Source organism: Passer domesticus, chromosome 8 (assembly GCF_036417665.1).
Source record: "Passer domesticus isolate bPasDom1 chromosome 8, bPasDom1.hap1, whole genome shotgun sequence".
Taxonomy (NCBI): Eukaryota; Metazoa; Chordata; class Aves; order Passeriformes; family Passeridae; genus Passer; species Passer domesticus.
This window is the reverse complement of record NC_087481.1, coordinates 1748933-1763817: the sequence shown is the minus strand read 5'-3', so window position 1 is coordinate 1763817 and position 14885 is coordinate 1748933.

The window sequence follows — 14885 nt, the reverse complement described above, 5'->3', positions numbered from 1 at the left end:
GACTGGAGCGGTTTGGTGGGCAGGACGCCCTGTGGGCAGGGCCATGGCAGGGATCAGTGGCTGGCACTGGCACTGGCAGTGTTATTTTCCCAGGCAGGCTCCTGACACAGCTGTGGGGGAAGGCAGCAGCAGCTGTATCAGCCCAGCGAGCAGCAGCACAAGGGGGAGACCCTCATTTTCAAAGAGCCCATCACCCCCTTTGCTCTCCCATGGCAGCACAAGATGATTCCAGCAGGTGAAGGGCTGCCGCAGCCTGGAGACTCCTTCAGCCAGCACTTGTTGCAATCTTCTTGCTGCAGCTGTCCTGGAGGATGTTGGCTGCAGAGGTGGTGCCAATGCCCAGGAATGCTGCTTGGCTCAGGGGCAGGGTGTGTACAAAGCTGCCTTCAGAGCGCTGATCACCAGACCCCGGAGCCGCTGGCAAGGGCAGCAGCTCTTCTTCATTCCATGCAGGTGAGAGGCCAGCCTTGGAGCCTGGCCCTGGGGACAGGGAAACGCTCTGAGTATAGGTTTGAATTTTCAGAGACAGTCCAAATGAGAATTGTTTTGAGGCAGGTGTTGCAATGTTGGGTTTGGGTGTGTCTGCAGGAAAGCAAGCAGGAATAAACCCCTGCCACAATGAGGGAGAACTTTGCATGGCCAGTTTACACCCTAGAGATACACTGATGATACGGGCCCACTGAACACTGGGGGCATCTGATGCAGAGTGCAAAGCTTCTTTGAATAGACAGGAGACATGAGACTTGAAGAAATAATATTGCAGATGCAGAAAAAGGGATCAGACCCACTGGTCCCATGGCTCAGGCTTAGTTTTGCCAAATCAAGCAGGATTAGTTTTATCCACGTTTTTGAGAATAACCTGCCCTGTGCTATTTCCATCATGAAAAGTTTGAATTGTCAGGAACTGCCAAGATCAGAAATGTTTTGAGGCAGATCATGTTTATGTTGGGTTTGGGTGTTTATGCAAAAAAGCAAGCAGGGAATAAACCCCTAGAACAATGAAGCAGAGCAAAAGTGGAATATTTGGATGGTCAATTTGTTCTCTAAAGCTATCGGCCAGCTGAATTCTGGGGTCATCTACTGGGGAGTGCAAAGCTGCTTTTACTTCCACGGCCCGGTGCCATTCTTTGTGTCCCAGCACTTTTTTTGATGTGAAGAGAAATTAACCAATTCCCACACCATCCAGCTGCAACCCAGATCTGAGTGGGAATTACAGAAATAAATTACAGAAATGAATTTACAGAAATAAAGGACTTGAAAAGTAGCTTTGGAGAGGGTTTACTTCCTAGACAGTGTGAAAGCCTCAGGCCTGGCCAGGCTGGGCTCAGGGCTGGCTGCCCTTGGGAAGGGAAGGGGATGGAGTTGGGGTGGGGTCTTGCAGCCATGGAAATGAGAGAACCACGGGCTATTGCATCACAAAGGGGCAGCCCCATGGGCTATTGTGTCACAAAGGGGCAGCCCCACGCTGGGGCTGTGAAGGCTGTGAAGGTTGTGGTTGGCACGGCCGCAGCGGCAGCAGACGCGTCTGGCTCTGCCTCTCTGTGCCGAGCGCTGGCGATCGGAGTCACCCGGCCTTGTTCTGAGGCTGGGCACCAAGCTCCTGTCGCTGTCAGCTCTGAGAGTGTTCCCAGAGTCAAACCCAGATCCTTCTGCCAGGCAGAAGCACGGGTTTGAAGATGGACTTTAGTGGAAAAGGAAAAACCTCTGAAGGAAAAGGTGAGGATAGGAAGGAGCTGAAAGGCTGAAGCCAAATGGAAAACAAATCCCACCATATTTCAGGGAAAACTGTTCCGTGGTGGTCAGTGCTGGCTCTTTGTCAGAGTAGGTGGCTGACAGCTACAGAGGATCCTGCAAGGGTGCCCATGGCATCACAACATTCTGTCATTAGTTTACTCTGCTTTCTCCTGTTTGACAGTAGCCAAATCAGTCATACTGTCAGCCAGGACAGGGACTGTGGCCACAGCTGCCCACAAACTGGACATGGCCATGAGATTCAAGTCCTGTTGCTTTCTTTACCATCAATGTTGGGTCTCAGTACAGAAAAATTTCCTGTTCTTCCTCTGCTTGCTGATGGGGTCCCACCCAGGGGATGGTATTACGGTGGTACAGAAATACCAATAAGGCCTGCCTGCTTGCTGAGAGGTCTTTGTGGTTTTCAGAAATAGCAGTCACAGCTGTGTGGGTCTTTCCTAGGGATTCCCAGAAGGCCAGCCTCAAGAAGGAATTTTTTTCCCTCTTAGCTTTGGAGCCTTCCACCTTTCCCTTCACACTTGCTAACTCAATACTGTTGAGAGGAATGTAACGCAGAGTAGTTTCATGAAAAAGAAAACCAAAGAAATTTTCCCAATAATTAAAAATTATTCCCATCGAGTGCCATACCTATTAGATGTGTTGATGATAAAAGTGGGCCTTCACATAACTCACTTCTTCCCTTGAGAGCATGGCTCAGCCTCACACAGAGGTGAAGGGGGAGCTGGGCCGCTCTCTGCTGGGAGGAAGGGTCTTGTGGCAGCCCAGCCAGGCTGTGCACATTGCCAGGGAACAGCTGTGCCCTGCATGTGGCCCTGCAATGAGCTGTGCTGCTGCCAGTGCCCCGTGCAGCTGGAGGGCTGCTCAGCTGTGGGGCAGGCAGAGGAGCAGGAGGGTGCATGTGCAGCTGAGCCATTGCTGGAGAGCACAGGGCTCTGGGCTCCCTGCTGTCCCAGGGCAGCCCAGAGGCCAGGCTGTTCCTGGGGTGCCTCTGTGGAAGTGGGGCAGGGTTTTTCCTATGGCCTACTCCAAGTGTCTGCCAGCAAGAGCATGTTTCCCTGTCCAGCTCTTTAGAAGTTTCCAGGAAATGTGTCCCATGAAATATGGAGCTTCAGATGTTTTAGGTTTTGCATTGTGGCCTCTGTTACATTTTTGTCTCCACTTTGCAGGCCTGACGGGCTACCCTCTCACCAAGAGGTTTTCTCTGGCAAATCCCTCTATGCTCCTTCCCTCCAAGCCATTGCCTCCCATCCAGAAGAGCTCTCCTTCTACCACAACAAGTCAGACATGCAGTGGAGAGCAGGAGAATGGGAAAAATGGCAGTGGCTGTGACGAGCCCCGGGCAAAAATACAGGAGCTGAGCTCAGAGAGAAAAGGCCATAAGGTAAAGAGACCAAGCCAATCCTGTGTGATAAATTTTCAATTTCTTTGCTGTAGGTAGAACTCTGAGATGTTTTTGCTGACAGGAAGTGACCCTTTCACTGAAGTTTGAACAGGTCCCGATTTGGATCCTTAGCTGGGCCAGAAATGATGGGATATGAAGGAAAGGTGCCTATGCACCTGCTGCCTCCACCCCCCTTCCTGGCCATGGCATGGGGGCTCTGGAGGAACTTGGGCAGGCAAAGACCTTGCAGAGAGCAGCAGGGCAAGGAGCTCTGCTGGACTTCCTAAATGCCAGTGAGCCTGAGATGATGGATGTGTGGGAGCTGGAGAGCAGCAAGCATCCCGAGAGCTCAGCAGCAGCATCTGGGCTCAAAGGCTGCTGGGGAAGTGTAGGAGGGAAGGGGAGCAGCAGCAGAAGAGAGGGGCTTGAGAAAAGCAGGTTTTGCCATCCTGCAGAATGGCTTTGTGGGGATGTGCTGGAGATCAAGAGCGACTGTAAGGTGCCTTAGGGTCAGAGAGAGAACCGTGATCTAAACACACTCCAATACCATCCACAAGGCCAGTGGAGGCAGTGGCAGCCCAGAACACCTTGATGTCAAACTTGTGGATGCCAGCTGGGAATGTAGCCACACTTGCAGAGAAGTCACCACAAGGGAAGGGGTGGCAAATCTGGGGCATGGTCTCTCCCTCACCACCTCCCTTTCCATTCCCCATCCTTGGCCAACCGCACCATCAGTTTGACTATTCCTGCCAGGTCCCAGCTGAGGGCATATCTAGATGTCTTGAGGCATGAAGGGGGGCAAGGCTGGATGCTTGATCTGAGCCCTGTGTTCTACTCTTTCCAGGCTGCCTTGCTGCATTCCATTGGTGGGGATATGAAGAAGGGGTCACTGGGACTGCCTTTGGTCCCCCCAATAGGCAAGGCAGGAAGTCCCCCTGTGGGCAGTGCTGCGCGGTCCCTGCCAAGCTCTCCCCAGCTGGATTCCCAGGATTCCAGGGAGATGAGGTAAGCCAAGGTGTCTGCTGCTCCAGTGTGCTGTTCACCTCACTCCTCCCATCTCGTGTGATTATTTTGCACAGTAAGCTGTCCCCAGTGTTTATGCAAACATCTGTGTTTTCACCATTTTGCACACCTATAATGACGTAGCACAATGTCATACCCAAGGGTGTTCGATCTGATCCTTCTTCTTGAAAAAACAAGGAGTTGTAATATTCTAAGGAGCCAGCAGTGCTCTGACCACATGTAGAACAAGGCTGTCACCAGGGTAATTCAGGAGCAGGCAAAGTCAAGCTTTGGCAGCAGTACAAAAGTAGCTGCCCTCCATACAGACTCGTGTCTCAGCTCAGCAGCTCTTGCTGCTTCAGAGAGGCTCTAGGAACCACTTGGCTCCAAAAGGAGAGGCAGCAGACTTGGGGAGTTTTGATGCAAGTTGAAGAATGACTGCTGTGTTTCAGCCAGAGCTTGGCCAGCTCTGTGTGACTCCAGAAACAGAAAGCCCAAGGACAGTTAATCAGCTTGGCATCTTGTTGGGTTTATGTGTTGCATTTCCCCTTTCATTACAGTGACCATGCTAATAACTTTGCCTCCTTTCATGGTACGCCCTTTCCCTCCCTTCTCTTTCTACCTCCTCATATGTTCTTTTGTCCTCTATTTTCTCCAGGCCAAGACCCAGCAGCAGAAGCAAAGAGAACAGCTCTGAAGATGCAGGTAGGTAGAGGGCATGCCTGTCCTAAAATGATCATTGTAGTCTTGCTTCAGAGGTGACATTTGGAGAGCTTGGTTAAAACCCATTCTTTTGAAAATTTCATTAAATTAATTTCAATTCCTTGATGGGTTCAGTGGAGTCTCCCAGAGTCCAGTCCCTGCGAGTGTGCTCTGGTGGTGCCGTGAAAATTCCTCCATTTTGCAGGCAAGAATAGGTTCAATTCTTCCAAGTCTTTCCGGCCATGTCCCTCTTCACTGCTTCCCTCCAAGCCATTGCCTCCCATCCGGAAGAGCTCTCCTTCTCCTAACACAAATGAAATGTACAGGATGGAGAAAGAGAACAAGAAAAATGGCACTGGCTGTGATGATGGGTGTAGAAAAAACCAGGAGCTGAGTTCAGAAGGAAAAAGTTATAAGGTAAGGAGACCAAGCTAAGACCTGTGCAGAAGATTTCCAGTTTATTTGCTGTAGGCTGAGCTTGGAGACCTTTTCTTGTGGTGTGAGCCCAGGGAAGCAGCTGAGTCGAGGAAGAGCTCAGCTGGACACTGCACTTCAGGTTGGCATTGGGTTTGTGGTGGAGACTTCACATCCTCAGTGTGGATCAATAGCAGGAGAGGTCTTTGAATGGTCTCTGGGCTCTGTTGTGGTTCCTCCTCTGTCTTATGGCTGAGAAAACACCAACAAGCAGTCAGAGCAGCTAAAGTTGTCTAATCTGGAAAAGCTATCCTTCTAGATTTAGTAAACTATAGGTATCTGTGAACCATCTCTATGTCTTGGTGATGTTTTCTGCCTGCTCTGTCTGGTTGGGAAGCAAAAAGGTGTTTGTTGGAGCAGGCAGTCCTGCAAAGTCAGTTCCAGGTTACCTCAGCTTCAGAGGTGGTGAGAGCCAGACATCCTCTGCTGCTGTTTCCAGACTTATCAGCTTCTGGGCGGCTGTGTGCTCTGGCACGGCTTTGTCCAGAGGGAAGGGATGGGAGGTGGCCATGGGGAGAGCAGCCCCGAGCCCAGGCACACGATTGCCTTGGCAGCAGGGCCAGGAGCTGCAGTTGTTCTGGGTTTGCTGTGGGGTGCAGGAGGAGGCAGATGAACAACAGCTTTGGTAGACAAAATATCCAATCCAAGGCTTGGGTATTGATTTCAGCCTGGCTGAGAAAGGGCCCCATGTATCCCTGACAGGACCTGACCCTCTCACTGAAGTTTGAACAGGTCCTGAGTTGGCTCCTTAGCTGGGCCAGAAATGATGGGTTAAGAAGGAAGGGTGTGCATCTGCCCCCGCTGCCTCCACCCCCCTTCCTGGCCATGGCATGGGGGCTCTGGAGGAACTTGGGCAGGCAGAGACCTTGCAGAGAGCAGCAGGGCAAGGAGCTCTGCTGGACTTCCTAAATGCCAGTGAGCCTGAGATGATGGATGTGTGGGAGCTGGAGAGCAGCGAGCATCCCGAGAGCTCAGCAGCAGCATCTGGGTTCAAAAGCTGCTGGGGAAGTGTAGGAGGGAAGGGCAGCAGCAGCAGAAGAGAGGGGCTTGAGACAAGCAGGTTTTGCCATCCTGCAGAATGGCTTTGTGGGGATGTGCTGTGGATCAATACTGGATGTTGGGTGCCTTAGGGTCAGAGAGAGAACAGTGATCTAAACCCATTCCCATGCCATCCAGAAGGCCAGTGGCAACAGTGGCACCCCAGGATATCTTGATGTCACACCTGTGGATGCCAGCTGGGAATGCAGCCACACTTGCAGAGAAATGAGCATGAAGGGAGAGGGGGCAAATCTGGGGCATGGTCTCTCCCTCACCACCTCCCTTTCCTTGGTCAACTTTCCCTGTCCTAAGCCAAGCTGCTCCATAGGTTTGGCTTTTCCTGCCAGATCCAAATCAATTGCACAGCTAGATGTCTTGAGGCATGAAGGGGGGCAAGGCTGGATGCTTGATCTGAGCCCTGTGTTCTACTCTTTCCAGGCTGCCTTGCTGCATTCCATTGGTGGGGATATGAAGAAGGGGTCACTGGGACTGCCTTTGGTCCCCCCAATAGGCAAGGCAGGAAGTCCCCCTGTGGGCAGTGCTGCGCGGTCCCTGCCAAGCTCTCCCCAGCTGGATTCCCAGGATTCCAGGGAGATGAGGTAAGCCAAGGTGTCTGCTGCTCCAGTGTGCTGTTCACCTCACTCCTCCCATCTCGTGTGATTATTTTGCACAGTCAGCTGTCCCGTGTATGCATGCAAACATCTGTGTTTTCACCATCTTGCCCATCTGTGATGATCCAGCACAATGTCAATCCCAACACCAATGCCCCAAGAGCAGGGGCTGTGGTGGGGAAGAGGAGGAAGGGCTTAAAAGCTCCTCAAGATGCGTCCAGGGCTGGACTTGGCTATTTATTGCCTCTGCAGTGGTTGTGATGTCATTTGGTAGTTGTACTGCATGGGTCTGGATCCTGAAGATCCTTGAATGCTGTGATCCTTGACTGTCAACTTCTGCAAACAGGAGAATATGTTTGGGCAAATATTGGCTCCTGGAGAGGTGTCTGCAACTTCAGGTGCTGCTCCTGTAATCTTCAAGTGTAAATTCAAGGTGCCTGGGCCTCCACTGTGAAATGAGATCCCAGAGAAATTTTGGGATATAGATGTATAATCTGATTGATGTTTAATATTTTGATCTGAGCTTAAGATCAAACAGGGCAAATTGCTTGAGAAGAGGCATAGGACTGTACCTGATGGAAAGGTACTGGCTTGGATATGTATGAGAAAATGAAGCTGTCAAGCTGATCCAAGTGATAACAATAAAGAAGGAGACACAGAAGTATCTTTCCAATTGAAAATCTTCAGTAGGGCTTTGAAAGTGTGATCTGAATATCCTTCCCCAAGAGCTGAGTTGGAAAAAGCCTTTTTGTTCTGGAAAGAGCCAGATGATGTAATGTCATTCTCAGGAGACAGCGGTGCTCTGACCACATGTAGAACAAGGCTGTCACCAGGGTAATGCAGGAGCAGGCAAAGTCAAGCTTTGGCAGCAGTACAAAAGTAGCTGCCCTCCATACAGACTCGTGTCTCAGCTCAGCAGCTCTTGCTGCTTCGGAGAGGCTCTAGGAACCACTTGGCTCCAAAAGGAGAGGCAGCAGACTTGGGGAGTTTTGATGCCAGTTGAAGAATGACTGCTGTGTTTCAGCCAGAGCTTGGCCAGCTCTGTGTGACTCCAGAAACAGAAAGCCCAAGGACAGTTAATCAGCTTGGCATCTTGTTGGGTTTATGTGTTGCATTCCCCCCTTCATCACAGTGACCATGCTAATAACTTTGCCTCCTTTCATGGTACGCCCTTTCCCTCCCTTCTCTTTCTACCTCCTCATATGTTCTTTTGTCCTCTATTTTCTCCAGGCCAAGACCCAGCAGCAGAAGCAAAGAGAACAGCTCTGAAGATGCAGGTAGGTAGAGGGCATGCCTGTCCTAAAATGACCATTGTAGTCTTGCCTCAGAGGTGACATTTGGAGAGCTTGGTTAAAACCCATTCTTTTCAAAATCTCATTAAATTCCTTTCAATTCCTTGATGGGTTCAGTGGAGTCTCCCAGAGTCCAGTCCCTGCGAGTGTGCTCTGCTGGTGCAGTGAAAATTCCTCCAGTGGGAAGTGTTGGGTGGCAAGAGCTGGAGTGGTGGCTTGGGCCCCTGGAAATGCAGTGCAGGAAAAGGAAACATTCCTCTTTTTCCTGCACATGCCTTTTATCTTCCTGAAGCCTTCCTAGTATCACACTTAGTAGGGAAAATGAAGTCATTTAGCATGAAATGAGAAATATTACCACTCCTTTCTCCTGCTTTTGAAGGAGAATACCTTTCCTTGGGGCAGTTTCTGAGCTGAACCCTTTGAGATCTGGAGGCAATTCATGGGCACTGCCTGGTTTTGCACTGGCAGAAATAGGGAAAGCTCCTATGACAGAAAGTCCTTTTGAATTTTCCAGTGAAGGAGAAGGAGGCTTCCAGGTGGATGCAGCTTAGGCAGGGTGTGAGTTTGTCATCCTCTGACAGCACAAGAACAAAGCCACCCGTGGCAGGTTCACAATGACAAATCTCTTCCCTGGCTGTCTCTGCCTGTGTCAGTGCTGCAGGCTGAGGCTGGGGAAGGAGATGCCTTCTGCCTTGTCCCTGTCCCTGCCTTGCCTGATCCCTGACAAGTGGAATGTGCCAGACAAAATGCAGTCTCTGGTACATCTGGCTCAGCCAATGCTTTCAAGTTGAAAGCCCCAGTGACACTGTTGTTGTTCCTTTGCCATCTCTGGGCGTGTCATGCTAGGAGAGATGAGACTTGGAGAAATAATTCTGCTGATGCAGAAAAAGGGATCAGATCCCCTGGTCCATTTGGGGATCAGAGCTAGGTCTGCCAAATCCTGGGTGTGACCCCTTTGGAATGACTCTTTATTTCCTGATATGCAGCTGGAGTGCTAAATGCAGCTCAGGAGTAGTACTGCTCAGTAAGTTAGGTGACATTTTTGCTGGATCAGTTCTGGACTAGAAAGTACCTATCTTATTAAACCCTGCCTGTTTTATTACTGACCCCAGCATTCTACAGGGTGAAAGAATCCAGTTTTAAGACACTCATTCTGCTTGGATGCCATATGATTTTATCCTCCGTGAAGCCATGTAAAGAATTACATGTTGATGGAAAGTATTTTAGAATGATCCTCCAGGTCTGATGGAGAGTATTTTAGAATGATCTGCCCTCTGCTATTTCCATTAGGAAAATTTTGAATTGACCATATCAGCCAAGATCAGAAATGTTTTGAGGCAGGCCATGTTTATGTTGGGTTTGGGTGACTCTGCTGAAAAAAAAGCGGGGAATGAACCCCAGGAAGAGGCAAGTAGAGCAGAATTGGCACTTTTGGATGACCACTTTGTTCCCTACAAATACAGGCTCGCAGAATACTGGGCGCATCTAATGGAGAAAGCAAAGCTTCTTTTATGTGTAACACGTGGTGCCATTGTTTGTGTCCCAGCACTTCCTTTGTTGTAAAGAGTAATATAAAAATCCCAAATGTGCAAAACCCGACCTCAAATTGAGTGGGACCTACAGAAACAAAGGCCTAGAAAGCTACTTTTGAAAACAATTATTTCCTTGACAGTGTCCGATTCTAGAGACCACTGTGAATTTCCAACTGTTTGGAAGGAAAGGGATCCTGTAGTAGTGGGGAGGCAACAGGCAACACATAAATAGTAGAACCCTTCTCTCCTGGCTTGCCAGCTCCATATTGTTCAGAGAAATTAAACTGATGCTGGTTTCATGTAAAATAAGAAACCAACCAATCTTTTCAGTAACTAAAATGTGCTTTGAATGCCTCACCCATTAGATGGGTTGATTGTAAAGGCATGAGTTCAATTAACTCACTTCTTCTCTTGTACCTGAATTACAGCTTCTTCTGAGCCTGCTGCAAACACCCAGAGGAAGAAGGGAAAGAGCTCTTGGTGCAAGATAGGACCTGGGATGCCTCTGTTCCCAAGGAAACTGGCTGACCTGTTTGGCTTGGAGACCTATGTGCCGAAGCCCGACCTTGGGAATGGAGGTCTGGGCTCCCGGCCGGCTCAGGGGGCCTCGGCCCAGGAGCCCCAGGAGCCTGGCTCAGCCTCACACAGAGGTGAGGGGGGAGCTGGGCCGCTCTCTGCTGGGAGGAAGGGTCTTGTGGCAGCCCAGCCAGGCTGTGCACATTGCCAGGGAACAGCTGTGCCCTGCATGTGGCCCTGCAATGAGCTGTGCTGCTGCCAGTGCCCCGTGCAGCTGGAGGGCTGCTCAGCTGTGGGGCAGGCAGAGGAGCAGGAGGGTGCATGTGCAGCTGAGCCATTGCTGGAGAGCACAGGGCTCTGGGCTCCCTGCTGTCCCAGGGCAGCCCAGAGGCCAGGCTGTTCCTGGGGTAGCTCTGTGGAAGTGGGGCAGGGTTTTCCCCTGGGCTGTCTCCAGTGTCTGCCCGTAGGACCATGCTTCCCTGTCCAGCTCTTTAGAAGTTTCCAGGAAATGTGTCCCATGAAATATGGAGCTTCAGATGTTTTAGGTTTGCATTGTGGCCTCTGTTACCTTTTGTGTGTCCATTTTTCTGGCCTGAATGACTGCAGTGGTTCCAAGGAGGTTACCCTGGGATCAGGAGTTTCCCTGCCAACTTCCCAAATGCTTTAACCTTCCAAGGCATTGCCTTCCACCCTGTATTCCCTACCTTCCTCAAAGCCCATTTCTAACTCTCCTTTTTTATTGTTAAGCTGACCATTCTGCAGGAGCAAAAAATTCTGATTTAAGAATTCCTTTTTTCCTACTTGATTTTGTCCTCTATGAAGCTGTTGTATAGAATGATTAGTTCTCTGAATTTTAACAGCTCTGTTGGAGAGTATTTCAGAATGAGCTCCATTGTTCTACTTGAAATTAGAAAATCAATCTTTGGTCAGACTAGCTTGAAAGTGGCCCAATCTCATACAGTTTAGAATGAACATCCTTGGGGAAAATGAAATTTCTAGTCTCAAGGACACAGTTCACGTTTGGGTAACACTCCTGCAATGCTGAGCTTTTCTTTGAATGTCCTCCAAAACAGTCCAACAAAGAGAAGAAAATGTAAATCCAAGTGCATACATGTATTAGTACCTGTGACTTCTTCCAGGAGCTGGAAAGAAGATGTTTACTAAAATCAGCATGAATAAGGGCAGATAAGAATCTCTGTCAAGAGCAATCTCCATCTCTGCCCTTCTCTATCAGGCACAGAGGCTCTCCAGCATCCAGGGGCTCTGGCCTTCACCATGCAGCAGGTTTCAGTCTGCTGGCCAGCAGAGTAATGTCATGTCTGCTGCCAGTAGCCCATCCCTTGGGAGAGGGTCTAGGCATTGTACCTTGCTGCTCTCAGTCCCAATCTCTGTGTTTTATGAGAGCTCTGCAACCTGGAACCTGTCTTGCCTGTTGCCCAGCACGGCATTTTTGGGGGCTTGAACTCTGCCAGAGATTTACAGGAACCTTTGCTTCCATTCCCAGGCCTCCCCCTGAGCCAGGCCAAGGAGACAGATCATCCCAGCAGTCCTGGTCTTACGAGGGACAGAGAGCTGAAGGACGGCTTTGGAAAGGTAAGGGACAAGGACAGGGATGAGCAGACTTCCTTTCCAGTGGCTGTTTAGTACTTGGCCCAAAATGTCACTGAAAATCATGATCTTCCCCCCGCCCTGGGAGATGGGGATTCTCTTGGGAATATATTTGACAGCTCCAGAGCAATTGCTTGGCTATTTCCAGTGGTGCCAAGGTCACTAGCTTGGACATGGTGCTAAGGTCACGCCAGAAGCAATCTTTATGTGCAAAAGCTGTTTTAGAGAAGTTCTGAATGACAGAGCAAGCTGCACATCAGTGAATGTGGGCAAAGTGCACCCTCAGAAGCAGAGAAGCAAAGACTCTAATGTTGAGTGTAAGCAAGGCTGGAAAGTAAAATGGGAGAGTTTGATTTTTCCTGGTTACCTTTGTGGCTGTATCTCACAGCCCTCTCATTCTCAAGTTTTCTGCTCATTAACTTCAGCATTTCTGCAACTTGTTTTCACACGAGTCCTCCTTTTGGTCTCGTGTTCTCACAGACCAAGTCCTTCAGAGTCCTTCAGAGCTGAGTCCTTCAGAAGCCAGGAAGTGAGAAATAGCTGCAACTCCTGGCCATGAGTGTTAAGCAACAGCTCATTACCACTCCTTGCTGGGCATTGCACATGGTTTTTATTCTGCTGCCATGGCCTGTAGGAACTGAACTGCCTGCTCACTGTCATGTGAGCTCTTCATCTGTCTTGGAGCACTCCTATGAATTCATGCTTCAAGCAGGGCTTCCTGACATAGGTTGCAGTTGCAGCAGTGGAAGGTCATGGCACTGAACTGTTCCACCTCACTGTGTGTAATTGCCAAGGTGAGGACGGGAGACATTCCTCTGAAACTATTGGAATGGATATGGAGCTGCATTGAAGCCTATGGCACCCTGTGGACTCTGTGCTCCTGATGAGATGTTGTGTCTGGTTTGTGTGTCTCTGCTTACAGTCTGTGATGTATTTCCATTGCACCTAGATCCGTGCTGCACTGTGGGAGTTGGCTCAAGAGAACTTGGAGCCAATGGACACAAAGCATTTTGTGGAAGAGATGAAGAAAAGGAGACAAAAGAAAAGATTCTTGCAGCTTCTTCCTGAGACAGTTGAGACCAGGGACGCAGCTGAAGCAAGTAAGTGGTGGCTACACTTGCGGTCCTTTTTGACCACTTGCTTGCCCCTTGCACATGGCTGCAGTCAGACTGGGGGGCTGTTCTGCTTGCATCTGAGTAGAAGCTTGCTTATTTGTTTCTGTTTCCCAAAATAAACTGCAGAGGCATGAAGAGTCTTGCCCATGGCCTCCCTGAGTCAGTAACAGAATATCAGCTTCCCACCTTCACCTCTAAAGTCTTTCAGAGTAGAAAATTCTGTCTTGCAAAGTACACTGGGGCTTCAGACTCTCTCCTGGAGAGCAGCCTCCAGGGAAGGCGAGGCCAAAAGACTGCTTTTCAACTGGGATTCCACCTGGACGAAACAAAGCTCCATTCCTTCTCATGAAAACACCAGAGATCCTTCTCCTGCTGCTCCCTGCTGAGGAGCTGATGCCGTAGAACTGTGCTGAAGCCCCAGGCAGTGCTTCTGCTGCAGCCCCGGGAGCAAGCAGCATTCCCGACTGAATCCCGGCCGGGCTCTGCCTGCAGGGCTGTGAGCGCTGCCCGAGGGCGGCAGTGGGGCCCTCAGGAGGCAGCACTCAGCCCCAGGGCAGCACGCAAGGTTAGCTGCACTTTCTTGGGTAACTTCCCCTGCCAGTGTCTGGAACAGGAGAACAAAAGCAAGGCAATACTGGCTTTTCCTTGTTTCTTTGAGGAAGCATCACTGCAGGTTGGTTTTATACTAGAAGAGGGTAGATTTTGACTAGATATCAGGGAGAATTTTTTCTATAATGAAGGGGATGAAAAGTTGGAAGGTTTGCCCAGAGAAGCTGTTGTTGCTCCATCCTTGAAGGTGTTCAAGGCCAGTTTACATGGGGCTCTGTGGAACCTGATCTAGACGAAGATATCCCTGCTCACAGGGCTTGGACTAGACGGTGGTTAAAGGTGCCTTCCAACCCAAACTCTTCTAGGATTCTGTGATCACTGTCCCTTGTTAGTGTTATCTTGGTATAAATTGGTATACCATTGTTATACTTGAAGTTCTTTGGGATAACAAAGAGATGTTGCCCAGCTCCAGCAACTTTTGTTGTCAACCTGTCCAGCACCCTCCACTTACAAGCTCTTCTTTGCTTCCTGCAGCCTTTAGCTTACCACCTGTTGATGGCACAGCTCCTAGGGTGCAGAGAAAAGACCCTGGTACTGCCTTGAAGAAGAAGGTCTTGAGAAAGCAGGACAACGTGCCCTTACTGCCCAATAAGCCCACCATCCTTGGAGATGGCAGCTTCCCACGCAACTCCTCAGGTAAGCCTGCTCCATGGAAGCTTTTCCCTGCATGGCTTTTTCCCTGCACGAGGAGCACAAAGTGTCTCCTGCCTCAGCCAGCACAGCTGGGATCTTGGGTCCATAGACTGTCCTGAGAATGAGCAACAAATCTACTTTTCAGTTACTCCAGTTTGGTAGCACTAGAGAATTGGTTCTTAGAGATCCATTGGAAAGTGGGGCTGAATAAAGTCCGTGCTGAAGGCCTAAGCTCTGGCTTTTGCCCATCCTAATACTCCAAACTACAGCACTGGTGCCAGGAGGCAGCTGTGACTGCAGCGATGAGCTATGGGGCAGCATGCCAGCGTGTGCTCACCGTGCACCTACGAGTGCCACCATGATCTGCTGTCCACTCACCATCTGGGCCCTCTACCTGTCTGCAGTCCGGCTCTGCAGCCAGCTTTTCTGCTGTCCAGCAAGGGCTGTCTCTGCAGGGCAGTCAGCAGCTTGGTGCAGTTGTGCCTCTGCTCCCAGCAGTGCCCGATGGCTCCTGGCTGCCGCCATCCAGGGCCTGCAGTGCCAAGAGGGAACAAGCAGTGCCTCCTGTGTCACCCAGCAAAGACAGTGGCTGTGTGCAGCAGGTGACAGCCAGGAGGGGC